Source organism: Prionailurus bengalensis, chromosome C1 (assembly GCF_016509475.1).
Source record: "Prionailurus bengalensis isolate Pbe53 chromosome C1, Fcat_Pben_1.1_paternal_pri, whole genome shotgun sequence".
NCBI classification, from domain to species: Eukaryota; Metazoa; Chordata; class Mammalia; order Carnivora; family Felidae; genus Prionailurus; species Prionailurus bengalensis.
Window position 1 is genome coordinate 88,785,632 of NC_057345.1, and position 14,494 is coordinate 88,800,125.

Here is a 14,494-nt window from a genome sequence, read left to right on the forward strand (position 1 = left end):
TTCATGGGTTGATTTCTAGGTTCACTATTCTGTTCCATTGATCTATCTATCTTTTTTTTTTTTGTGCCAGTACCATAATATTTTGACCACTTTATAATATAATGAGAAGTCTGGAATTATGATGCCTCCAGTTTTGCTTGTCTTTCTCAAGATTTCTTGGGCTATTTGGGGTCTTTTGTGGTTCCATACAAACTTTACGATTGTTTGTTCTAGTTCTGTGAAAAATGCTGGTGGTATTTTGATAGGGATTGGATTAAGTGTGTAGATTGCTTTGGGCAGTATAGACATTTTAACAATATTTGTTCTACTAATCCATGAGCATGAACTCTTTCCATTTCTTTATGCTGCCTTCAATTTTTTCTTCAGTATTTTATAGTTTTCAGACTATAGGTCTTTTACCTCTTTGGTTAGGTTTATTACTAGGTATCTTATTGTTTTTGGTGCAATTGTAAATGGGATTGATTCCTTAATTTCTCTTTCTGCTGCTTCATTATTGATGTATAGAAATGTGACAGATTTCTATAGATTGATTTTATATCCTGTGACTTTACTAAATTCATGTATTAGTTCTAGTAGTTGTGTGTGTGTGTGTGTGTGTGTGTGTGTGTGTGTGTGGAGTCTTTCTATATAGAGATCATGTCATCTGCAAATAGTAAAAGTTTGATTTCACTATTCCTTACTATTGGATACTATTCACTACTTCCTTACCTATTTGGATACCTTTCATTTCTTTTTGTTGTCTGATTGCTATGGCTAGGACCTTTAGTATCACATTGAATAAAAGTGGTAAGAGTAGACATCCTTGTCTTGCTCCTGGCCTAAGGGGAAAGGCTCTCTGTTTTTCCCCATTGAGGATGATGTTAGCTAGGGGGTTTTCATATATGGATTTTATTATATTGAGGTATGTTCCCTCTAAACCTACTTTGTTGAAAATTTTTATCATGAATGGATGCTGTACTTTGTAAAATGTTTTTATGCTTCTTTTGAAATTATCATATCATTCTTATATTTTTTTTCTTATTGATGTGATGTATCACATTGATTGATTTACAAATATTAAAACACTCTCACAACACAGAAATAAATCCCGCTTGATCATGGTGAATGTTTTTTTAATGTATTGTTGGATTTGGTTTGCTATTATTTTGTTGAGGATTTTTGCATGCATGTTCATCAGAGATATTGCCCTGTAGTTCTCTCTCTCTCTCTCTCTCTCTCTCTCTCTCTCTCCCTCTCTCTCTCTCTCTCTTTGTGTGTGTGTGTGTGTGTGTGTGTGTGTGTGTGTGTGGTATCATTATCTGGTCTTGGTATCAGGACAATGCTGGCATCATAGAATGAATTTGGAAGTTTTCCTTCCATGTCTATTTTTTGGAGTAGTTGAGAAGAATAGGTATCGACTCTTCAAATATTTGGTAAAATTCGCCTGTGAAGCCATTTGATCCTGGACTTTTGTTTGTTGGGAGTTTTTTGATTACTGATTCAATTTCTTTGCTGGGAAATAGTCTGTTAAAAATTTATATTTGAAAATCTCTTGTTTCAGGTTTGGTAGTTTATATGTTTCTAGAAATTTATCCATTTCTTCCAGGTTGTCCAATTTGTTGGCATATAATATTCTATTTATATTGTTAGTATTTCAATGGCATTTGTTGTTATTTCTCCTTTTTCATTTGTGATTTTATTTATTTTGGTTATTCCTCTTTTTTTTCTTGATGAGTCTGGCAAGATGTTTACCAACTTTCTTGATTTTTTTCAAAGAACCAGCTCCTAGTTTCATTGATCTGTTCTACTATTTTTTTTAGTTTCTGTATCACTTATTTCTGCTGTAATCTTCATTATTTCCTTCCTTCTGTTGTTTTTAGGTTTTATTTATTGTTCTTTTTCTGGCTCCTGTAGGTGTAAGGTTAGGTTGTTTGAGACTTTTCCTGCTGATTGAAGTAGAACTGTAATACTATAAACTTCCCTCTTAGAGCCTCCCAAAGATTTTGAACCACTGTGTTTTCATTTTCATTTTTTTCCAGGTACTTTTTTATTTCTTCTTTTACTTCCTGGTTAATCCATTCATTGTTTAATAGCATGTTATTTAACCTCCATATATTTATGGTCTTTTCAGATTTTTTCTTGTATTCGACTTTTGGTTTCATACTGTGGTGGTCAGAAAAGATGCATGTATGACTTTCATCTTTTAAAATTTGTTGAGGTATCTTTTGAGATCTAATATGTGATCTATTCTGGAGAATATTCCATATGCACTTGAAAATAATGTGTATTCCACTGTTTTAGGATGGAAAGTTCTGAATATACCTGTTAAATTCATATGGTCCAGTGTGTTATATAAAGCCATTATTTCCTTGTTGATTTTCGGTTTAGAGAATCTGTCCATTGATATAAGTGGGGTTAAGGTCCCCTACTATTATATTATTGTTGATTAATTCCTTTATGTTAATTCCCCTGTTAGGTGTATAAATATTTACAATTGTTATCTTCTTGTTGGATTGTCCCTTTTATTTTATAGTATCCTCTGTATCTCTACAGTCTTTGTTTTAAAGTTTATTTTGTTCAATATATGTATTGCTACTTTTTCTTTTGACATCCATTTGCATGATAAATGTTTTTCCATCCCCTTTCTTTTTTATTATTTTAATTTTTTAACATTTATTCATTTTTGAAAGACAGAGAGAGACAGAGCATGAATGGGGGAGGGACAGAGAGAGAGGAAGACACAGAAACAGAAGCAGGCTCTAGGCTCCGAGCTATGAGCACAGAGCCCGATGCAGGGCTTGAACTCACAAACCGTGAGATCATGCCCTGAGCCCAAGTCAGCCACTTAACTGACTGAGCCACCCAGGTGCCCCTATATCCCCTTACTTTCAATCTGCATGTGTGTTTAGGTAGAAAATGAGTTTCTCGTAGGGAGCAATAGATGGGTGTTGTTATTTTATCCATTCTGTCACCCCTATGTCTTTGATTGAAACATTTAGTCCATTTACATTCAAAGTAACTATTGATAGATATATATTTATTGCCTGCCATTTTATTACTTGTTTGTGGTTGTTTCCAAAGATTTTCTCTGGTCCTTTCTTGTCCTTTTCTCTTTCATAGTTTGTTGGTTCCCTTCAGTAATATATTTGAATTTTTTTCTCTTTATTTTTGTGTATTTGTTAGTGGTTTTTGACTTGTGGTTACAAATAGGTTTGTAATAACATCTTCCACATATAGCAGTCTATACATTTTTTAAGTTTTCTTAATGCTTATTCATTTTGGGGAGCATGAGTCACGTAGGGGCAGAGAGAGAGGGAGACACAAAACCCAAAGTAGGCTCCAAGCTCCCAGCTGTCAGCACAGAGCCTGATGCAAAGCCCGCACCCAAAACCCAGAGAACATGACCTGAGCCAAAGTCAGACACTTGACCAACTCAGCCACCCAGGTGCCCCATAGTAGTCTATATTATGTTGATAGTTGCTTAAGTTTGAACCCATTCTTTACTCCTCTCCTCCCCATATTTTAGGTATATGGTGTCAGATTTGCATCCTTTTGTTTTGTGAGTTCCATGATGGAGTTTTTAACCGAAATACTCATTTCTCACTCCTTTGTGTTTCCTACCTTCATACTGTCATTTTTGTTCTTTCCTTTCCACTCTAACAGTCCTCTTTAATATTTCTTGCAGGGCTGGTTTAATGATCAAGAATTCTTTTAACTTTTGTTTGAGAAACTCTTTATCTCTCCTTCTCTTCTGAATGATAGACTTGCTGCATAAAGTACTCTTGGCTGCAGGTTTTTCCCATTCAGTACTTTGAATACATCTTGTTGCTCCTTTCTGGCTTGCAAAGTTTCTGCTGAAAAATCTGCTGATAGCCTTATGGGATTTCCTTTGTGTGTAACTGTCTTCTTTTGTCTTCTTCTTTTTTTTAATGTTTTTTTTTTGGGGGGGGGAAGGGCAGAGAGAGGGAGACAGAGGTCTAAAGTGGGCTTTGTGCTGATAGTAGAAAGCCTGATGTAGGGCTCAAATTCATGAACTGTGAAGTTGGACGCTTAACCAACTGAACCACCCAGGTGCCCATGTCTTGCTTCTTTTAATATTTCTTTCTTTATCACTATATTTTTCCATTTTACTCACAATATGTCTTGGTGTGGGTCTGCTTTTGTTGGGGGTTCTCTGTGTCACTTGGATCTGGATATCTGTTTCTTTCCTCAGATTAGGGAAGTTTTATTTCTTCAAATAAACTCTCTGGTCCTCTTTTCTTTCTCTTCTTCTTCTGGACATTCGATTGAGTCATTGAATTCCCTAACTATTCTCATTTTGCAAAATTATTTTTCTCTCTTTTGTTCAGCTTGATTACTTTCTATTACTGTCTTCCAATCATTAATTCATTCCTCTGCTTCTTCCAGTCTGCTGTTCCCTACATCAAGTGTGTTTCTCATTTAGTTTATTGAGTCCTTTATTTCTATTTCCTTCCTTATCTTTGTGTTAATGGTCTCACTGATGTCCTCCACTGTTTTTTAAAGTCCAGTGAGGACATTTAGGATCATGTACTTTAAATTCCCCATCAGGCATGTTACTTATATCTGATATCCTTTGGTTAGATCTCCAGCCATGGCCTTATTTTGTTATTTCATTTAGGACAAATTCCTCTGTCTTCTCATTTTGTCTAAGTCACTGTGCCTGTTCTGTGTGTTAGAGAAGTCAGCTATACCTCCTGTTCTTGAGCGTAATGGATTTATGAAGAAGAGGTCTTAGAGTGCCCTGCAGTATAGTGTTCCTTGTTCCCCAAGGACTGGTGCTTCCAGAAGTATATCCAGTTGTGCTGTGTGCACTCTGCTGCTGTGTCATGGCTGCTTTATCCTTCAGGTCAGTCACCAACAGAGGTTCTTTGACTGTTGTGGGTAGTATTTGGTCCCTGGCCTAAATGTGGCATATTTTAACTAGGTGGGCCCTGGTCTGCTTGTGAAATGAGACCTGCTGCTGGAACCAAGATCCTGAAAAACTCGAAGGTCAGGATATGCAGTGTTGGCAGGGGTATGGGCCAATCTTCTGGGGATGGGGGTCCACAGTAAAGGGACTGAGGCATGCATGACTAAGAAGGGTGTTTCTTACAGAACATGGTGTGGGGTGGGGGTGTATGCAAGTTAGGTAGGGAGAGCCAGCACTGCACTGGTTCCTGCAGGTGATTCTGTGTTTATGCTGAAGGGCAGATAGAGGGAAAAGGCCTGTCAATTCCTTTATTCCTGGAGTGTTCTCTCTGTGAATGCTGCCTCTCTGGGAAACACTCCAAGATGAGCAAGATGGGCCACTCTGTGCCCCAAGCATAGAACATAGAACAGATGACTGTTTCTATGTTGTATGTCTATGTGCTGTTTGCCTGCCTTCTTTCTAAGAGCAGTCCCAATGTCCTCCAAGCTGTCTTAGAGCCAAGCACACTGACCTTTAAAACTCCAGGCTTTAAGCCCTGCAGGTTGCAGGAACTTACAAAATTCAGGGTCTCTCACTTTCCAAGCCAATTTGCTATGGAGATTCATTTTCCCCATGCACTCTCTTGTGTGTTAGTCTATCTCTCAAGCTTCTCCATAACCATGGATCCCTCCTCACCACAGTGACCACAATCCATTTCTCTCCCAAGCCACATCTCTGCACTTCCTACCTTCTTCAATGTGGCCTCTTTTCTACCTGTAATTGTGGTGTTCGTTCTTCCAGTCTTCAGATCAATTTCTGGGATAGATAGTATGCTTTGATAGTTACATAATTGCATTTGTGGGATGAGGCCAACCTAGGGTCCTCCTATTCCTCTGCTATCTTCCCCTCCCCAAATATACTCTTATTATAAGACTAATATATAATATAACATATATTCTTCAATATGTATATAAAGCAAATTTAAAATCTTATAAATAAAAGCTATATATTCACATAGAGAAAATACGTATTTTGAGGAATTGGCTCATGTGAGTATGGAGGCTGTAAAGTCCCATGATTTTCCTTCTGTCAGCTAGAGATCCAGGAATGCTGGGTATAAAAATCACTCCAAATTTGAGTGTCTGAGAACCAGGGGAGGTAATGGTATAATTCTAAGTAAAGGCCAGAGGTGAGATATTCCAGCTCAATAGTAAGGCAGGAAAAAAAGGGACAGACTCTTTCACCATATACTTCATGTTCCATTCAAGCTCTCAAGGGATTGTATGATGCTCACCAATATTAGACTAGGCAAACCACTTTACTGAGTCCACCACATCTAATGCTAATCACATCTAAAACCACCCTCAGAGACAAACCAAGAAATAATGTTTAACCTGGGCATCCTGTGGCCAGTCAAGTTGACTCATAAAATCAACCATCAGAGTGTATTTTTATTCATAATAGAATTTGCTTTGCTATGGTTAAAAAAAAATAATAACCCTAAACTATCAGTGCATTAACATAATAAAAGATATTTCTTAATTATGGAAAGTTTGGTGGGAGTCAAGTAATTTTGTAAGGCAGTTGTCATTTAAATGGTGACTGTGTATTCTGTTATGTTTACCTGTCTACTTATGTTTACCTTATCTCTATAATCTCAATGTGTGGTCCCCATGATCACTGCTTTCACATCTACTCTTCCATGCTATGGTCTGGAATTGACACATGTTGCTTTCACTAACAGCCCATTGACCAGAATGAACTGCATAGTCATACCTAAGAACAAGGGAGTTGGGAAATGAAGAACACATGGAATAATTGTCGAGCCTTTTTGTGTCTGCTGAAGGGGCAAGGACAAAAGTAGAATGGCCATAAGGCCACTGCAATTTCAGAAAGTTCATGGTGGCTTTAACAAGGGTGGTAACAGTGGGGATGGAGAAAAATGGTCCAATTTTTGATACATTTTGAAGGTACAATAAGGGTTTGTTGAATGGAAAGTCATGGGGTATAAAAGATAAAGAGAAATCAAAAGTAACTGAGATGGAAAAAACTTGAGAGTTTTAAAGAATATCAAGAGCTCAGTTTTATTTATTTATTTATTTATTTTACTTATTTTTGAGAGAGAGAGAGAGAGTGAGCAAGTATGGGAGGGGCAGAGAGAGGGAGAGAGAGAATCCCAAGCAGGCTCAGTGCTCTCAACATGGAGCCCGATGTGGAGCTTGAACCCATGAACTGTGAGATCATGACCTAAGCTGGAATCAAGAGTCAGACATTTAACCGACTGAGTCACCCAGGAGCCCCAAGAGCTCAGTTTTAAACAAGTTATGTTTTTGATGATTATTATATAACATGGAGGAGGTATCAAAGCAAGCGGTTAGATATAGGAAAGAGGTATAGGCTGGAGATATTAAATTAGGAGGCATCAATATATGGATGGTTTTAAAAGCCATGAAACTTGATAAATTACCTGTAGGATGGGTAGAGTAAAAAGAAACTCCAACATTTGGAGGTCAGGGAGATAAGGAGGAACCAGCAAAAGAAACAAAGAGAGTGATCAGAATGACTGAGGGAAAACATTGCAAGTATGGTACCCAGTAAGTCAAATGAAGGGAGCTTAGTTTGGGAGTTGTGCTTTGTTTTGGTTGTTTTTACAGCAGAGAGTAAATAATTGTGTTTAGTGATATTGATAGATCAAGTAGCATAAGATCTGAGAAATTACCATTGGATTTAGCAATGTGTTGGTCATTAGTGACCTTGAAAAGGGCAATTTCAGTAGAATAGTGGGGTTGCTCACTTGATTAGAATAAACTGCTAATGAAAAAATTCAACTGAGTAAATTTGAAGATCTAATTGGCTTTATTAAGTGATTCATGAATCACTTAATAATCAGGCAGCATCCGATCTAACAAGCAGGTTTTTATAGGTAGGGGGCTGGAGCAAGAAGTTATTAGCAAAAGAAAAGAAAGGATTGTTCCAGACAAGTTTACCTTCCCTTAGGGGAGCTTAGGCAGATTACCTCATCTTCTTTTCTGGGGCTGAGAGGGTGCATGTGACAGACTACCTAACTGATGCTTAAGAGAAAACTCTTGATTACTTAAGACTAAATTTCTGGGGGAGGTTAAAACTCCAAGTAGGTTATACATTAAGCTTTGATTTGGTGACAGCCTAAGTGAAACCATTTTGGGCCTGTGGTTTTCTTTTTAACAATTCCCCTACCCCCACCATTGATCAGACTCAGTTTAACTAAGAGATGTGATAAAAATGTAAGGCATCAGCACCGCTCTTAGCTACTGCTCTAAAATTCTTGCAATTGGTGTTTTTCCTTCAGTGTGGTAGCCATATGTCATGCGTAACCTCCATGATATTCACAAGTCATGGTTTCATTTAAGTCAGTCATTTTCTTGGCTTCTCCTCCAAGGTTTCACTCTCAGGAAGATCATCTGCTTGGTAGTTAGCAGTTACAAACATGCATTTCAAGTTTTTGAGAGGATACAATAAGCCAAGGAGATTATAAGAATAGTTCCCAATGTTCAGAGTTCACTTCAAAGCCATAGTCCCCAAGACATAAATATAATCATGAATTCATAAACCTAAATCAAAAGTAAAAGAAAGACTTCCTTGAAGAAGTGAACTTTTTAAGCCAAGTGGCTTGCTCCATGATTTAATATAATGAAGTTTTAACTTCCCCAGAAGTGTTAATCCAGATACAGCAAGTGGTGTTGGCCACAGCTCAAACACCTCCTTGCTCAGCGGAAAGATAATTATGGGCTATCCTATTATCAAGAACTTTGGCCAGAGAGTCTAAAGACCTTTTTGGGGCCACCATTACTTCAGCAGATGGTTCTGCAATAATTAAGAATTAAGGAGAGGTTGTTGGTCATAGCCTCCTTTACATTTAGCCCTAACCAGGGAAATAGAGACCTGACAAACAGAAAGAATCCTAAATCATGAAAACCTCCTTAGGAGGTCCTTTCTAACTCAACAATGTAAATTCAGGGGAGTCAACCAATGAGAGATCTTATTTTGCTTGTGAAAAGTTAGGGCACAATTAGATTTTCTCCTAGCCTGAAATAAATTCTAGATTACCCCCTCTTAGCAATGGACTGGGAGATATAGATGATGGCATTATCTTTCCAGGCAAATGCCAAAGTACAGGAAAAGAAAACAAGGGGAAAGGGTTTCATCTTTAAAGTCTGCAGTTGATTCATTGTCATGGGCAGAATCAGTTTACCTTGATGTCACCTACTTCTCCTCCTTGTCAATGTGATTCAGAGGTCTCCAGTGTCTTACAGTTTCACAACAGTATCAGTGGTTAGGAGAACTTGGTAAGGTCCCTTTTAGCTGAGCTCAAGAACTGTCTTCCTTTGATAATGTTTCCAGAATATCCAGTCACCAGGCTTTAGACTGTGCCCAACAGGTTCCTCTGAGTTGGGATCCAGAAAGTCTTCTATAACCTGTTGACAGGTTTCAGCATAAGACGTGGAAGATTTACTGTAGTTGGTCATACTAGCATGAGAAAACAAGGGATCTACAGAAGGCTGTATGCCAACAGACATTGGTCTGCCTGTGACTATATAATGTGGTATGAGTTTATGCTTCCCAAAGGAAAGCTTCTAATAGTAAGACCAAGGGCAATCAATACCTTAGGACAGAGAAGTCCAGTAATTTTGGCAAGTTTAGAAATGTTCAGTTTGAGGATCCCATTAGTTCTCTCAACCTTGTCTGATGATGGAAATGATATGAACAGTGATAATTCCAAAAAGTTTTCAAGATTTCCATTAAGGCTCATGTGATTTTTCTCCATGAAGTAGGTGCCTTGGTCATCAGAGATCATGGAAGGTATATTAAGTAGGAAACACATTTTCTAGCAGTTTTTTTAGCTACCATGAGGATATCAGCCTTATAGGAAAAGAAAGCTTCAATCTATGTGGAAAACACACAAAAAAGAACAGGAGCATATTGGTAAGCTATACTAAGAGACAGTTGAATGAAGTCCAGCTTCAGGTATCCTAAGTGTCCAAAGGGAGGAAGTGTGAACCCTCTTGGAAAAAAACCAGTTTCTCCAGGATTATGAACATGACAGGTCAGACATCATTGGTAGACTATTTTTGCAATTTTATAAAAGTCTTCCCTTCAATGTCTATTAATAATTTGAGACATCTTGAATGCATGAGAGTGGTTTAAAAAAATGTAAACACCAAAAAAATGGGGCATGCCAGGGAGCCAGAAAGAACTGTGCAGTCATCTTGGGTTTCCCATAGCCTTAATTTAATTTTGCTATGTTTATTTTTGAGAGAGAGAGAGAGAGAGAGAGAGAGAGAGAATGTGAGCAGTGGAGGGGCAGTGAGAGAGAGGGAGACACAAGATCTGAAGCAAGTTCCAGGCTCTGAGCTGTCAGCATACAGCCTGACACAGGGTTCAAACTCATGGACCGCAAGATCATGACCTGAGCTGAAGTCAGATGCCCAACCAACTGAGCCACCCAGGCACCCCAACCCCCCATAGCCTTAATTGTTCATTTAATTTACAACTATTGTTTACCCATCTTAATTTCTTTGTTTTAGAAGTAGGCTGTTGCCATGGGCAAGGACATCAGGATGGTAAAAGTCTGGCAACAAAGGGTCATTTTCTGCAGAGGCAGAATAGACTTCATCCACATATGCCACAATCTTTATAGATTCTGTTGCTGCTGCCTCTGCATGAAAGTCAGCTAAAGCATTTCCTTGATACTCAAGTTTAGTCCTTTTAATATGAGTCGCATTTTTGATGAGACACTTCAGAAGGTAAAAGAATATTTTCAAGTGGTAACATACCAGGACACGTATTTCTAGGAATTTCACATAATTTCTAGAACTCTTATATATTTATACAAAAACAACATAAAAAAAGAATAGTATTAGTTCTTATTTGACAATACTTCCCATATAGTTTAACATATGAAATAAGCCTAGTTTATTAACAAATCCCTTGGAATGTTCCAGGGAAATTTCTAGAAAAATTCCAGTTTCTTCTAGGACTAAAAGACTTCACTTAGAATTTGATTTGGGGAAGTTTGTAAAAATAGCACACAAAAAACTTTTTTAGGTGCTGACCTGAGTAGTATCACAGATCATTATAAAACTTAATTACCTATTAGCAAAATTTAGTTTTTTTTTAATATCCATTTATTTTTAAAAGAGAGAGAGAGAGACAGAGCACAAGTGGGAGAGGGGCAATGAGAGAGGGAGACACAGAATCCCAAGCAGGCTCCAGGCTCTGAGCCATCAGCACAGAGCCCGACACAGGGCATGAACTCATGAACTGTGAGATCATGACCTGAGGTGAAGTTGGATGCCAACCAACTGAGCCACCCAAGATCCCCCAAATTTAGCTCTTTTAATATTAAGAAGACTCAGGGGTACCTGGCTGTATCAGTTGGTAGTGCATGCAACTATTGATCTTGGGGTCATGAGTTTGAGCCTCATATTGGGGACAGAGATTACTTTAAAAAGAAAAAAGATATATACGTACATACACACACACACACACACACACACACACACACACAAACACACACACACACACACACATATATATGGAAAACTCAGTTTTCCTAGGTAATCAAAGACCTGATAAAGACAGTAGACACAGAAATTATTTTTTATAAAACACAGAATATTTGTTTTCTAGGCAAATCACTCAAAAGATAAAGAAATGTTCATAATCTATTAACAAAAGCAGACCAAAAATCCAGCAACTTTGTCCTTTTAATGGAGAAAAACAAATTCCAATTTTGTAAGTTTACTTTTGATATTAAAACTTACTCATTCCAACCTCCTGACTGATGGGGTTTTAGAATGGTGGGGGTCTGTAGCCCATGGCCAGGAACGAATTCTTGAGACATCTTTGGTGCAAAAAAGGTGATTTTATTAAAGCACAAGGACAGAGGACAGGCTCCTGGGCAGAAAGAGCTGCACTGGGGTTATGAAGAGTGACTGGTTATATACTATGTAATTTGGGGGAAGTAAAGGCAAGAGGGAGGCCTCCAGAAGGACTTTCATATGTTAAAGAGAAAAAAATATATATGCTAAAGAGGACTCCTAAGATACCTGAGTCCTTGCTTTTGTGAGGCTAAGGTTGTTTTCCCCCTAATAAGGGATTAACATTATGACAGTAGGGGGTTCCTGGAGAAATGTTATACTCTATTTGCCTCAAGTATTTATTTGTCAATGGGCTGCAGGTTATAAAGAAATTTAACTTTACCTGCCATTTCCTTCTTGCCTTTGTTCCCCACATCACTATGGAGGGGAGGGTGATATTGGGGGTACACATTTCTAGACATTAGGCTATTGATAAGATTGCCTTTTTCTTGTAATTTACTAAGATATTTGAAAATTGTCCTGTATGACTGTGATCTCTATCAGTTAACTGTTTGTTTTCTTTCCTTTCCTTTGTTCTTGGGCAGCCAGGAGTACCTGAGGAATATCACACATATACCATGGGTGGGGGTGGCTATAGGGTGTCAGCTTGCCTTATGGTCCCTTATCACTGACCACATATAAAATTATTTTCCAAAGTTTCCTTTTTCACAAACTTTCTACAATTTTCTTTTTTATATTCAGATTTTGTCTATTTTCTCTTTAAACAGCCAGTCTCATTTTAGGACAAAATTACTTTCTTTTTCCTCAACAAAAATTGCATCTCAATTTCTCATATCTTTTAATATCGAAAATACATCCTACTTTCTTGGTATGATAGGAAAAGATAGGATAAAATAAGCAGAGAGGGAAACTTCCTGAGGTCCCTTGGTGGGGAAAAACACATATTTTGGAACAATGCTGGGAGTATCTGACCACAATATGCCCTGGGGCATAAGGTTCCTCTTAAGAATGTAACAGACACCACCCCCATAGGTTTTTCTCAGGAATTTGACAAAAGACCTCACTAAAAATAAGTAGATCATAAAACCTATGATTCACAAGGAACAGGTATGGCCTTAGACCACCCCTTATACAATGGAAATGAGTCAATCAGGAATGGACAACCCAACACCTAGCTATCCAGTCAATAAAAGTAGAACCTGAGAAGGAGTAAGGAGGAAGGGTGTGGGGGTGGGGGGTGGTGGTGACCAGAACCTTATAAAACAAGGACCCCTGCCTATTGTCCATAGGTATGATGACTGAGCATGAGGCAGGCTGAGGGCAAAACACAAGCCAGAACCAACCTTCCCTCAAGGTAGGACATGTGTGATACTCCTTGGACACTCCTGGCTACCCAAGAACAAAGGAAAGGGGTTTAAGTGCTTGCCATGATAATGTGGGAAACTAAGGCAAATGAGAAATTAAATTCCCTTACTGCCTACAGCCCATTAACAAGTTCTTGAAACCAGCAGAGTGACCTCCCTCTAGAAGCTCAGTGATGACACTTGCTGGGGGCAAAAGAGAACCTTGGCTTAACATTGTCCCAACCTCACAGATCCTGTAAGTCTACCTCCTTTATCTCAACTGCCCCAAGATATATGCTGGCAATCATACTCCAAACTTATAGCCCCCCAATATGCATCTGAAGGGTCTTACGACTGAGGTTTTATTAAAATGGTGATGAATGGTGTTTTGCTAGCAACAGCTAGCCCCTCAAGGTCCTGGAAACCTTGTTTCCAAAATTCTTTAGAGACTTACTCTATCCCTGATCTCCTCCCAACCTGAGGGTATATAATGAGTTACCCATCATGACTCCAGTGCAGCTCTTCCTGCTTATGGATCCTGTCCCCATGCTTTAATAAAATCACTCTTTTGCACCAAAGACATCTTAAAGAATTTTTTCTTGGCCATCAGCTCCAGACCCCACAAACCCCCCATCATCCCAAAACTTCATCAAGTATTCACCTTCGAATGCCCCTCTCTGTAAAGAGAGCTTTCCTACTATTCTTCCTTTCTAATCTTATATTCTAATAAACCTCTGCCTGCTGCTCATTCTGTGCCCACCTCTTCAGTTTTCAAAGCAGTGAAACAACGAATCCCAGGTAATGAGGTAAAAAATCCTACAACATAAGGAGATATTTCCCTTATTATTTCTAGTTGTTTTAATCACATATTAATTAGAATTCTTAACTCTTAGAAACCTTAATTTCTAGTGAAAACTAGAAGTAGGCAATTGTGAACCTTTATACCAGCATTCTTTACATTGGCAAATTTATGAATACATTTCATAATTTCCAGAAGCATGTGCCTTTTCCAATGTAGCATTAACACATCTGAATATCTTAGTTTCTCTGTTATAAAAAGTCAAAAGTAGAGAAATCTATGTTTAGTAATTAACGTTTTATTATTTTATTAGAAAATGATCCCAATATTCAACAAATTTAATTCATCCCGTAGCAAAACTTTAACGTTTCGAGTTACCAAGAAGATTTGGGGAAATAATTTTTAAAGTCTACCCAAAACATTATCTGTTCAATCTACTCGTTTTTAACAATTATGTTTAGATTATGTATAAAAACTTCATAAGACACCAGATAAAATCAACTATAATTCTAAATTATTTTTGCTAACAAATTGCAAATGATATTACATGAATTTAACTAGTAAATAAATTTAACTAGTAGAATAAAATTTGTTTATCAGAATT